Source organism: Centrocercus urophasianus, unplaced genomic scaffold (genome assembly GCF_019232065.1).
Source record: "Centrocercus urophasianus isolate 14NV4802_14NV808 unplaced genomic scaffold, USGS_Curo_1.0 seq_15, whole genome shotgun sequence".
In the NCBI taxonomy this organism is placed as follows: Eukaryota; Metazoa; Chordata; class Aves; order Galliformes; family Phasianidae; genus Centrocercus; species Centrocercus urophasianus.
In genome coordinates this window covers 17,765,600-17,778,472 of record NW_024884697.1, presented here as the reverse complement: position 1 = coordinate 17,778,472, position 12,873 = coordinate 17,765,600, and positions in this window count along the sequence as shown.

Sequence of the window (12,873 nt, the reverse complement as noted above, 5' to 3'; positions counted from 1 at the left end):
ATTCCATTCCATTCCATTCCATTCCATTCCATTCCATTCCATTCCATTCCATTCCATTCCATTCCATTCTACAGAGACCTTTGACTATAATATATATAGAAGAAATGATAAGTATTAATGAACAAAGAAAATACATGAAAACATGAACAATTTTCAAAAGCTTCATGAAGTTACCACCAGCAGAAGATATTTGTATTCTAAGCCACGGAAAATTATAGTAATTAAAAGGCACTTTTTTACACTCTTTAAATCACTGATTTCAAAGGTTTTTCATCAGATTGTTAAATGCTATTGTATGAAAAGTGTACATGATTCTATCTTCTAAGTTTTTAATGGAATAATTGCAGTTAAGAATGACTTCCAGATGGTGGAGAAAATTCAATATACTTAACAGTGTCTGTTGATTTTGATTAACAATTTCTAAATTCTCTAAGTGTTGTGATGTGTAGTAATCTATGGCCCATCCTTAAAGGGTTTTCTAAACAGTTTCCATTTGTTCAAAAATTCAAACATATAAAGCAGAATTAGGAGACTTGCAATCCGTTTACAAGTAAGATCACTGCTACTAGCCAAGTAGTAGTGTGCATGAAGCAAAGGTGAGTCACTGAATTCCTTCATGTGGAAAAAAATTGCACCCATTGGCATTCATTGATGTTTGTTAAACATTTATGGAGACCAAACAGCGGATGTAAGCACAATGAGGAAGGGGGTGGCACATTTGAACATTGACGACAGCAATAGCGTGTCCTCCACCTGTGCAGATTTTTATGAGTACAACATGTAGGCTCTTGTTCATCATTCATGACAATGTGCAACTAATGCTTGTGACTATCTTGAAAAAAGTATTTTATAGTATTTTATAGTTTAGAATTTGCTCTATCAAATGGTTACAGCATACTTTGAATCTGTTTATCTGTTATTCCTATGAAAATAAATAGGAGACATTATTTTCAGAGCAACTTACACGTGCTTATTCTTGAGAAGGAGAAAATATTATTTGCCATTATATAGTAACACTTTAAAACCAGTTTGATGTTATGCATGAAGAATTAATATAGGCTTAAATGATTTTTTCATTTTCATTTCATTTTCATTTCATATAGCGTATTTTGGAAGCTATTTGTGAAATAGTTGTACTTCCATGAAACCTCCAATGCCATTTGCATTGCAGTGGGTACAGAATGCTTACAAAGCAATCTACAGATATGAGGTATTTAGGACCTGTATTTTCTCTCCTATGAGATCAGATTTTCTGTCTGATAAATTAGTAGCTGACCTGGTCTTTTTTACTTTTTAAGAATGATCTGGTGAGCAAGAATAGGGGAAAAATTCCTCAACTCAATATGAGTGTTGCCTGACTTTTAACATTGAGAAGCAAAAATACCAAAGACTATGACCAAATACTGAAGCTTTTAAAATAAGTAATTACCATTCAGGTCCACTAAAACCTGTTCTCCTGGAATCAAAGACTCTGACACAGAATAGTCTAAAGGGAAGGTTTTAGTGCTTTGCTTCAAGCACACTGTATAGCTTTCAGCCCAGGGGCAAAGAAGCTGAAAAAGGCTGTGGTCTTCTCTTCTCTCTGGGCTAGTTACTAGCCCAGAAGAACTCCAGAAGAACTGTTGAAATTTCAATGTGTCATCCCAATATTTTCTGTTCAAGACCCGTAAGTATGGGCACCATATTCAGATTTGTAAACTTCTTATTTATTTTTTATTTTGGTGTATTTTGAGTTCCCCTTTGGCCAAACGTGAATCTTTTTGATGTTTTTATGGCACTCAAATATTTTTACTAAGAGTTAGAGTCAGAAAGAGTTAGAGTTAGAAAGCACGTGAATCTCATCTCCTCATTGTAAATCTAGTGATAGCAGGACAAACCAGATATTGCAAAATGGTAAGTGAGTGCCTGTGAGTTAGGGAAGGCAATAGCATAAGGTTGCTTAAGGTATAGTCCTGTCATGTCAATGTGACAAAAACAGTTGCTGCATCTTTCTGCTTGAACTACACTAGAATATGCTACTACATTTTTCACAGAATAGTCAGTATAGAAAAATATCTAGTCATCACACTGTGCCCACACATTTGAATAAACCCTAATCTTTCACATCCTTTTACTGGAAGTACTCTCATTTTTACAGTTCACACATAGATACTGGGGGTGGAAAATAACTTTCAGAATAATATGCATTTTATATTGTTGTATTTAACAGTTGATTTTATACTGACACACATAGTAGTTAATTAATCACTGTGATCTCCTTATAAAAGATATATGGCTTAGAATTCTTTAAGAAGGATATTGGGCTTTATACAGTTACTACTGAAATACCTGTTTGAGGGTAAATGCTGCAGTCTTGTCACAAATAAACCACCACTGACTTTATCAGTAAGTGAAATGGAAGGTTAAAATTTTTGTGAATAATTTTCAGTTTTTTAATCAGTAAATATGTCATATCTGCCTGATTATTTCATATACAGATTTGTAACATTTAAGAGTATCATGAAATTATGTATTGACAGCTGTTCCTAGAAAATGAAAACTGAAAAAATTTCTGGTAGATTCATTAAGAAAAATGGATCCCAAAATTGCTGAAGTAAGAAGTACTCCTACAAATTCTATCAGAATAAGTCTTTTCCTATCTGAACTTAGTCAAATAATTTCATAGACTTTAATTTCCATTAAGTTGTAGTTTCTGTGTAATGAAGTTATAATTCAAGAATCCTACATAAAATTACCTGAAGTAATTAACTGAAGAGGAATATATTCTTCAAGGGACTATAAACAAGAGTGATCTTGTTAAATTAATCTTTTTCGACTGAAGGAGATGGCATGTATGCACTTAAAAAAGATGAGGCATAAAAGAAAGGCATATCAAGCATTCTGCAGATTGCTATTAATCACATTTTAAGACTAACAAGGATTTTGTCTCGAGTGCATTGCTATACTCCTCTGCTTTATAATTGGTCAAAGTGAAATTTCTCACTGCTTGCTGGAATGTTCTTTTTTTTCTGCTACAAATAACTTTAAACTGCTGTTCACTATAAAGCCAAGATAGTGCTTCAAGCTTTAATAAAAGCCATTCTTATGGGTTTTTAAATCTTCTACAAATGAGTTATGTATTTTCAAAGAAAAAAAATGTAAATTAGCACTTTAAATTATATCAAGAGATATTATATATAAATAAATAAATAGTAATAATTATAAAAATGAAGAACATGATTTTCAGCAGACCATGATTGTTACAACTCCTGTGGAAATATTTAGTATCTGGATAAATCTCCTCAAATTTTTTTGCTGACTTTATGGTGTGATTTAATTAGAGACAGAGAAAATCTGAATTAATGCACAACTTGAATGACCTTTTCATGTTGAGTGTTGTTAATTTCTTTAAAATGAAAGCAATGTTGTTAAAAAAATAAGGTATTATCAGTCATCAAGTAGATCTTGAACTATGTATAGTAACACATTCTAAGGCAGCCTGAAAGCAAGAAGAAAGAGTAACTTTGACACAAGGACAGTTACTAAGCAGACACCAATACTGCTGATTCCCCTGGAAAAGAGCAGTTCAGAAATTACCAAAAGGTTATTCTAGTTTACAGACAGGTTATATGTGGTTCTTTGGTTTGGATCCAATCACAATTATACATTAAATTTTGTGCTCTGAAGATACCACACAGAGTGTGTTCAAAATGGCAGTGAAATAAGAGACATTCAAATTGAGTTCATTTCTCTGCAATAGAAGAACCAGTTCTGAACTAAATTTGAGAGAATCAAAATATCTACAGAGAAAGGTTTTAGACTCCAAGAATAAGAATCCTAATTCTTTATCAGCAATACATAGAGTATTATCCATGAAATAAAAGCATTTATCGGACCTAGTGGTTGACATGAAGGAAAAAGAGATTTTTTTGTCCCTGCTTTGTATGGCTGTTTCATTGTATGATGCTTTAATATTTTATTATGAACATAAGAATGTTAAAACTTGGAATCACTACTTCTCTATTTTAGGGATATTTATCTTGCAGCTTTTTCTTTCCCCATTTCTATTTCTTTGGGTATTTTAAAATGTTCCTTATTTTATTTCCATCTTACACACCCCAATATTTCTGTTTATAGTCCAGTATGTTCAAACTACAACGTTTAGTCCTTTATTTGTTGGTATTTTTCATATTAGTAATTTTACTTATGAAAAAGTTGAATTTACTCTATATTGTACTTGCTATTGGTTTATGATTTTTACACATTATATTATGTGCCACTATATGCATACAGGCCATGAGAGTTGGAGACAGTCTGACAGGGCCTGAGATGGTGATAAATAGGGAAAGTTCAGAAGAAGGAATAAACTTAGACAGGATTTTCTTGTGTCTATTCCCATGACAGGGATACTGAAACAATGGGCATAGTGTTATCATGATAATGTAAATTTCCAGAACAGGACATATTTCTGATGCAATTTAAAATTTAAAAAAAGTAAAACAGTCTTGGATGTTATATTTCTTGATTGCTACTTCTGTTAAAGTTCTCTTCTGCACACAATCATGACTATTTATATGGGAATGAACAAACAGACAGAGGAAGTTTTGAAAATAAGTTTTCTGCCTGATTCAGTTTTTTCGTAAACTGAATGAAACAATGTAGAATAATTTTTTCTGACATTTTATAGAATAAAAAAAATATTTGATGAACTACGTACAAATAGATCTTTCGAGTTTGCTGAAGTTGATAAGCCATCTCCTCTTTCTTTGGAAGCAATGCAATTACTGCAGAAACCCTGATAGCATTTAGATAATGCTCTTTATTATGGTTAAATTAGTGACAATAGTGGTAGTGGTAATAGCAATAGTTTATCCACAGGTGACTGAGAATCCAAGGATTACACATAGAATTTGTGTAATTCCTTTTCTCTGGCTTGATCTAGTCTTAATGACTAAAGAAAGAAAAACAGCGAAGACTTGGGTCGGGGTCTAAGTGACAAACTTTACTTTGGGAATAGCCTTCATAGTAGAAGCTCCCACTTTTCCTCAAGAAAAAAAGAAAGTGCTGTTCTTTGCAGTTTGAAGTTTTGATACAGTAACCTGGGTTGCCATTTACTTTGATTTTCCTTATTACGCAATCTTAATAGCTGTTCCCAGAGCAGCAAGACTTTCCTCTGAAAGGGTGGTAGAATTGTCACTAGATGGCAGGAAATTCTAGTGATACCTGCAGTCAAACTGATCCTATTAGTCAATAACCCATAGTAGACTACTGGTCTACTAATCAATATGTCAATCTGTCTTTTAAACACATCAAATAATATCTTATCTATCCATAGCTGTAAGTACGTTTCTGCCTTATCCCTTCCTCCCCCCCAAAAAAAATAATTTTCTCATAAATGTGTTTCATGCTAACATTGCTCTTTTCTTGGCTTTATTGAAAGTAGCTATGTAGCTTTTAATCAACTGTAAATTAATTAATTATGTAAACAGTTAAAATAGATTTGTAAAGGGAAAAGAAATCAGAAATATATTACAAATTTGGCACAGCTACAATATAAATAAAATAGACATTCCAGTTGTGTGATATATTTCCAAGCTGGTAGTTTATCAAAAACCGTCTCTAAAAAAAAACAAACTTCTCTGTTAGCAAGTCTGGAAGAAACTCTTACTTAAAACCAAAAGGTCTGACCCAGCGGTTGGCATTATTCGTATGAAATATTTCACGGCATGAACAAAAAAATACTTTAATGTCTTGTTTCAAGTATTGTTGAATGCAAATACTGCAGGCCAAGCACTTTCTTTCAGAATAAACGAGTAGTTGCAGAACAATGAAAACAGTTCAGGCATTTATGCTATGACATGAAAAGCGGGATGCCAAGGCGGGTTTCTAAACCACATTCCAAGCATTTTAAATGCCTTTTGATTGTTACCACAAATCCACCGATTGTTGTGAAAAGCGTATGTGTCATCAAGCCACAGGCGAGGTCTTGAATGAATCTGGCTCAGTATTCGTGGTATTGATGTTAAAATGCCGCACAGTTACAGTTATGCAGCAACTCTTCCCAGTTCCACATCACCACCTTTCTGCAAGAGCATGTCTGCCTCTCTGCTATAAATTAATTCAGAAGATCAAGATGAATTTATGAGCTATATATACACTGAATTATTTTCAGTGTGGAATATATTTATGCCTTTAAAGTTACACCACACAGTGGAACTGCATTCTTTCACCAGCTATTGTTTTCTCTGTTCTCTTAAGGCTCCAAATCCCCTAGAATTTTCATCTCTACAACTTTTTGTTTGATAGAGCAAGGAGGCATGCTGTCTGTACATATTTTAAGGTAGTATTTTATGCCACTCAAAGTGTCAGGATAAGACTTAAGTAATTTAAACTGAAACACTGCTTGTATGAGTTGTAGCCACTCTCTAAACTGGTAATTGAGACAGTAACGGGGATCACCGGAGAGGATCTCATAGGCAGAATTTCCTTAATCCATTTCTCCCCCAGCAGCAGTTGGACAAGATGAAAATCCTTAATAATTCTTAATAAAGTAACAGCTGCAAACACAGGATGACTTTGCAACTTCTGTGCGTTTTATCTACAGCATGCAAGAAAGGATTTCAACATTCCTATATTGAATAGTCCCATTTCAATTAGTCTGGAAAGTTTGTGAGTGTATGTGTTCTCTTTAGAAGCGCATGTACACCAGTCTTATGCACCATGATCTTATTAAGATGTTTGTATACCTAATTCTGTTCAGAATTTCTTTTATCAAAATATACAGGAAATCAAACAAATCAAAATTTCTTAGATAATATTTATAGATCTGATCTGGGAGAAAAGTAACAGAATGAGATGACATTTTCTGTTTTAGAGACAAGACATTATGTAATAAAGTAGCAAAAAGTCTTAAAATTTTATTTTATATCACAGGTGCAAAACATAGGTAAACTGAATTACAGCTGAATGACCTCCTGCGTAGCATTGGATAGACTTCAAATGATCTAGCAAGCCGTGATATTTACCTGTTCCTCTCTGATGATATATCTGGAGGAATTTCCAGTTTCTGCTCTCTTTGAAAATGTTGGGACTATTTCTCTCAGAATAGTTTCATAATATTCCACCTTTGATGCTGCTTGTAACAAGGAAGAACAATCTCTGAATATCGGGAATTCTCTCATTAAAAGTTCCTGAAATATTACTGAACTTCCTGGAAGTTCAGAGTTTGTTTCAGTCAGCATTAGTAAGATCTTGAGTCACATTTTCCTTTTTGTGTTCTGACGTGTCAGGTCTTGCTTGTATTTTCTTTACAAACAGTGGAAGAACAGAGAAAGAATTTAAGAGACCAGAAACCAAACATATGTCCCATCATGAGCTTAGAAGTTCAACTTCCGTCTTCTTTAGTTGCTTCACATGACAAGATAGAACAAGTCTGTCTTTTCCAGTAAATAGAGAAAAGGGGAGGGAAGATTACAGGGAGAGAATGATAACACATATATCGGTTTATCAGTGTGGACATACTGCTTGGGGAAATATTTGTCTCTCCTTTTTTTTTTTTTTTTTTTTTTTTTTTTTTGTTCTCAGGCACTTCTGGTTAATAAAAATTCTACTGCAGATCTGAATGGCCACAGAGATTTCTAGTGCTAGTGGTGGCTATGGTGATGAGGAGATGGTTGGACTAGATGATCTGGTAGGTCGCTTCCAACCTTGTGATTCTATGATTCTATGATTCTATGATTCTTTGTCCTTAGAACATCAGATTTCCTTTCTAAACTCTCAAATGATTCACTGGGGATAGAAATATAATGTTGTGACTGTAAATCTTTCTTGTGCTTTCAAAAATATTGCTTCAAAATTAATTTTATTTTTACATCTAATGGGGGTAATGAACTCCATGTGATATAACCAGGGTCAGGAGCAGATCTAAATGATGTGGACAAAGGTTATTTTTCTCAAAACTTCTGTGAGAATTTTGTAAATAAGAGCAGATAAACTCTGTTATTGAATGCTCCAAAACATAGAAGCAATTAATAAGCTAAGAAAAATGCAATGAAAATTGAAATCTTATTTCTCATTCAGGAGAGTAAATACTATCACATGAATGGAGGAACATTAACTCTAGAGAAAACAAGAGAAACATAGGGAACATAAAAAGTTTAGACAATTTCAGCCAAACTGAATAAAGACAACAATTTGACACAATACAAGGAAAAATAGAAAACATTCCAAGTATTATTTTTCTGAGAATTAATACATTAGAAGCCCAATTACTATTTCAGAGATAATAATACCTTTCTTTGTTGAGAAATTGACACTCAGTGAGGTTGTATGCTTGGAAAGGACAATAAAACTAAATGAAAGAAAAATGTATCTCAGAACAGAATTGACTGGAAAGAACAGGACAGAAGCATCAAACTTGAAATGGAAGCCAAAAGGACAGTACCAACTTATCCAACTGTTTTCACAAAATATTCTTGGGATAGTGGGATGACTGCTTACTACTGTTCATGCTGATAGTAAGATTTGCAGATCTAATGGTTTCAGCCATACAAAAGATGCACATAACCATCTATATTTTGTCACCAAGTTCAATATTAGTTGGATTGGAACTACTCTGAGTATTGGTATGTCTGTGGGTTTTTTTGCAAACTTACGTTAGACACCTATTTCAAAACATAGCCAAGTATAACTACCGTATTTCAAAAAGTTACAAAATAAGGTTAAGAAACAACAAAATACTAGATTTCTAAGCAATCTGAATTTATCTCTTTTGTGTGTATGCAGAAGCTGACAGTCTTTAATTACACTACAGCTGTTGTTTTTCAGCTTCCTTCAAGATTGAGGGTCACATGGTTACAGGGTTAAAGAGTGAACAGAGAAAGGACCTGAAATTAATTTACTGAAGAAAAATATTTACTGCTTACTGAACAAAATACAATGTGAGTCAAAGAGCTGGGGCTGTCTTCAATCAAGTAAGGGGAATGCTGGGGACTTCAAGCCTCAAACAGGCTTGATGTTGTGCCAGGTCCAACAGTCACTAATTTGATACTTTCCATTTTTCAGGTACCCAGTGTGATAACTCAGTGCCAGATTTGTAAACATTCTTCTTTTTTTCTTCAAATTTGAATGGCTCTCCCCTAATCATGTTTTTCTTATTAGTTCTTCTTGCACATAATTTTGCATTTTAATCAAAGAAATTTGCCCAGAACCATGTTTGAATGCAAATTCTATATCCATTAAACATTTTTTGCTGTTCCTTATGTGACAACTTGTATTGGTGTAAATAGCTGTGTCACGATGGTTTGTCAATATATTTTCCTGCTTGTTCACTCACAGATTATTGTAATCTTTTCTTTGTGACATCAAAATAACTCACATAATACTGTAAACTCTTTAGAGGATTATGGCATTTTAGTTTATTTAAGATGGGGGTGGTATGAAATAAGGTGAGTTATGTGAGTATTAATTATTATGCCAGTGAATTTTCTATGCACAGAGGAAAAGGTTTGGTGCTTGGTTGCTGCTGCAGGAAGGACTCAGCAAGCACTTGTGACGGAGGAGCTGCAAGGTACCTGCTCACAGTCCATAGGATCATATTGTCTTTAGCTCTTCCCTGTCATCTGAAGGAAACTCAGCTACTTGGAATGGTGTTTCAAAAGCTCATGTGGTTCAAAACTGTCTGATATTTTTCAGAGCTCTTCTGTAAAGTAATAAAACTATGGAAGTCCATTGAGAGAGCTCTCTCCAATCCAATGGCACAAAATGGGTCCCATGTCTTCAAAGACAAAAGGTAAGTAAAAATAGAAATGAGCACTTTTACATAATTAGTAAGCTGAACCAGCTGGAACATGAAGGATGTTTAAATCTTTCTGCAAAAGGTCAGGGCCAGACTAAGAATGGGATCATAAAATATGTAGCTAAGCTAGCTAGCTTCCCTTAGCCAGATCATTCACTCTCAGACCTTTAGGAGAAATCTACAAACTTACTATGAGCTAATAGGCTTCCTACCAGTAAGAAAAATTCAAAGCGAAATTCAAGTAAAAAGTTCTATTATTTTTAGCAGCAATGAATTTTCATGGAAAACTAAATGGTTGTGAACCACAAGACTGACAATCTAAGCCTCTCCTCATATGTGTCAGCCAAGTTTCATAGTAGTGTAGGATATCAGCAAAACAGAATAGCAGATAGCTATTTCTCAGATGTGCAGAAGGGTCAGGAGCCAACACTGTACGCATTTGTAATTCTAATGACCACAAAAGATCAGAATGCTATAAACATTGCCTTGCATTTACCTTTGCAATTTACAGCAAGCTAATCAGATAGCAATTTTAAAGTTCAAACAGAGAAGGAAATGTTAACAGCAGATAACTGTTTTTATAGCTATTCTCATAACAAAGCAATGCAAACTCTGGAATGCTTCCAGCTCAGTGGAATGCAAATTACTTCTGAAGATATCTCCAACAATTATGATGACTATCATAAAAGCATTAAAGGCATAGCGATAAGCTATATATTGAAAAAAGTGAATACAGCAGCAATTAAAACTCACCCTTGACTAAATAAACCAAAGACTGAATTGTGTCATACTCTGGAAATTGAGAAAATTTTGATAAGTTGTTCCAACATTATTTTACCTTCTGTCTATTTGCTTCTGTAGAATGCTATCTCTATTATGTGAGACAGAGAAGGAGAAAAGAGGACTCTGCAACTAGTTGTATATAGTCGGCAGACAGGCTCTTTCAACAACCTGCTCTGATTTTTCTGAGGATTGCATTTGGTGGCCCTTCCAAATACTATCCATTTCTTTTTATGACAATAAACCTGTTTTGCAATTTAGATTTACTTACTATCAGAAAAAAAAAAAGAAAAAAAGTACCAACAATTTGTTTGTGGAATGCCTTGTATGCAGACTCCAGGTATTACTACTGTATCAGAAGTGATCAAAGTCATATTTTCCTCATTTGATGCCAATGCCTGTTGATTTTCAGTTCAGATCTTCATGTTGCGTGGAAATAAAAAATTTGCAAATTCAAGAAGCAAGGTTTCATATCTGCTCAAGTTTACATCTCATAAGAACGTTAATATGTGGTATGTACGTGAATAGTTCTGATGATAAGAAATAATAAATAACTTGGAGAGTAAGTCCATGCCATTCTTTTTTAATAGCTTTCAAAAAATTTCCACATAATTTGACACCATCTCAGTGCTTTTGAAATTTAGTGTGGTGCAGTGGTATCTCAACTCTATTAACAAACTACAGTCTGATAGTAAGGAAGTTACTGGAGGGCACTTGAGGCCAATAAAGGAAGAAAGTTTTGCTTTCACATTCCAGATAATTCTGCAGAACTGTAGAAGACATACTGAGACTTCTTCAGAAATACCATCCAAACAATTCATAGCTCTCAGCGTTCAAGTTGTGCAGAATTTTTAAATATACTGCAGCAGAGCAATCACAAATACAGAATTGTTATGGTTATTAGTCATCATCAGTTATATGAGGCCTGTATCTATGAGTGTGTTTAGAAGCAAAACTAATATTATAATTCCTCACACTCTGTATACTCCAGAGAGGAAAGATTGAATACTTTTTCTCTCCTGTAAACTCAGACAACTAAACACTCTGTGAAACAGCAGTGTGTACATAGACATTTTTTTTCTGATATTTCCAGACTGTCTCATACAATATTTCACACTTCTCCCCTGCTCCCAGTACTTCTGGCACACATAGAAATAATGTCAAATTTCTACAGGAACATCTATAAAGAATCCATATGCACAGCTTTAACGATATTTAGACTGCTTCCACTGAAGTCATGAGACTGTGCAGGTATGAGGCTCACAGATGCCTTTGCAAGAAAGGAATCATCTATTTATTTGCTAAGAGCAAATTAATAAGTTTCTTCTGCAAAGAACTCCTGACACACATATGTTTATGAGGAGACATTTCCATTCTCCCTACTTATGGTTCCGAGGAAAAGGTTTATTTAAATAAGACAAAAAATGATCCAATTTTTATTCAAAGAAGGATTATCAGTTGTTTGAATTAAAAATGAGACTTCTGGAAAGCTTTGGTCAAAATATTTCCCCCAGGTCTCTCAGGCATACAGGTGTGAGGCAACAAAAAGGTGAAACTTTCCATGTTAAATTGATGTCACACAGAAAAGAAGGCATCCCAGTGTCAGAGCTCTTCCAGAAATCAAAACAGGCATTTTTAAATGTTTCTGAAACCCTTCTGATAAGGCCTTTAATCTTAGCAAATTTCATCCCATGCCTTGTAGGCTGTATTTAAGAAGCAGATTTCTTCCCACTCCGGCTCTGCACATTGCTCCTATCCCACACTGGTATCTCTGCTCTCTTTGTGAGGTTTACATTTAAAGGAACACCTAGAAGATTTTTTCCTCTGTCCAGGATGTGTCACAGTGTCTCAATTTCACTTCTTCCCCCAGGAATCATGCTGATGGAATGACAAGTTTGAATTCGCAAGCAGTAACAAGTAACTACAAAGCTTCTGGGGAAGGACAGGGAGGGAAATAGTTTAGGAATGCCTTAGGAAGATACTGTTGCCTAATAATTAGCGTCATCTAAATTATCAGCTTGAGGTCAGCCAGAGTTAGTTAAGCATGTGAATAAAGCTTGTACCCCAATTTTAAAAATAATATCTGCTTTTGTGACAGAAGAAATAGCGTGGGATGCAAAAGGAATTGAGTTGGTAGTCATTCATGTTTGAAAGTTAGTTTTAATGTAGCTTTTCACAAAATTTAGCCTGAGTCCAGAACTGACTCATGGAGACAGAACACTAGTGTTTGCCTTCTAATGTTTGGGTGTTCATGACAGCAAATTATGCACCCTATACTTTCTGTAAACAATTAAAGTTGCTTAAATAATTAAAGTTCT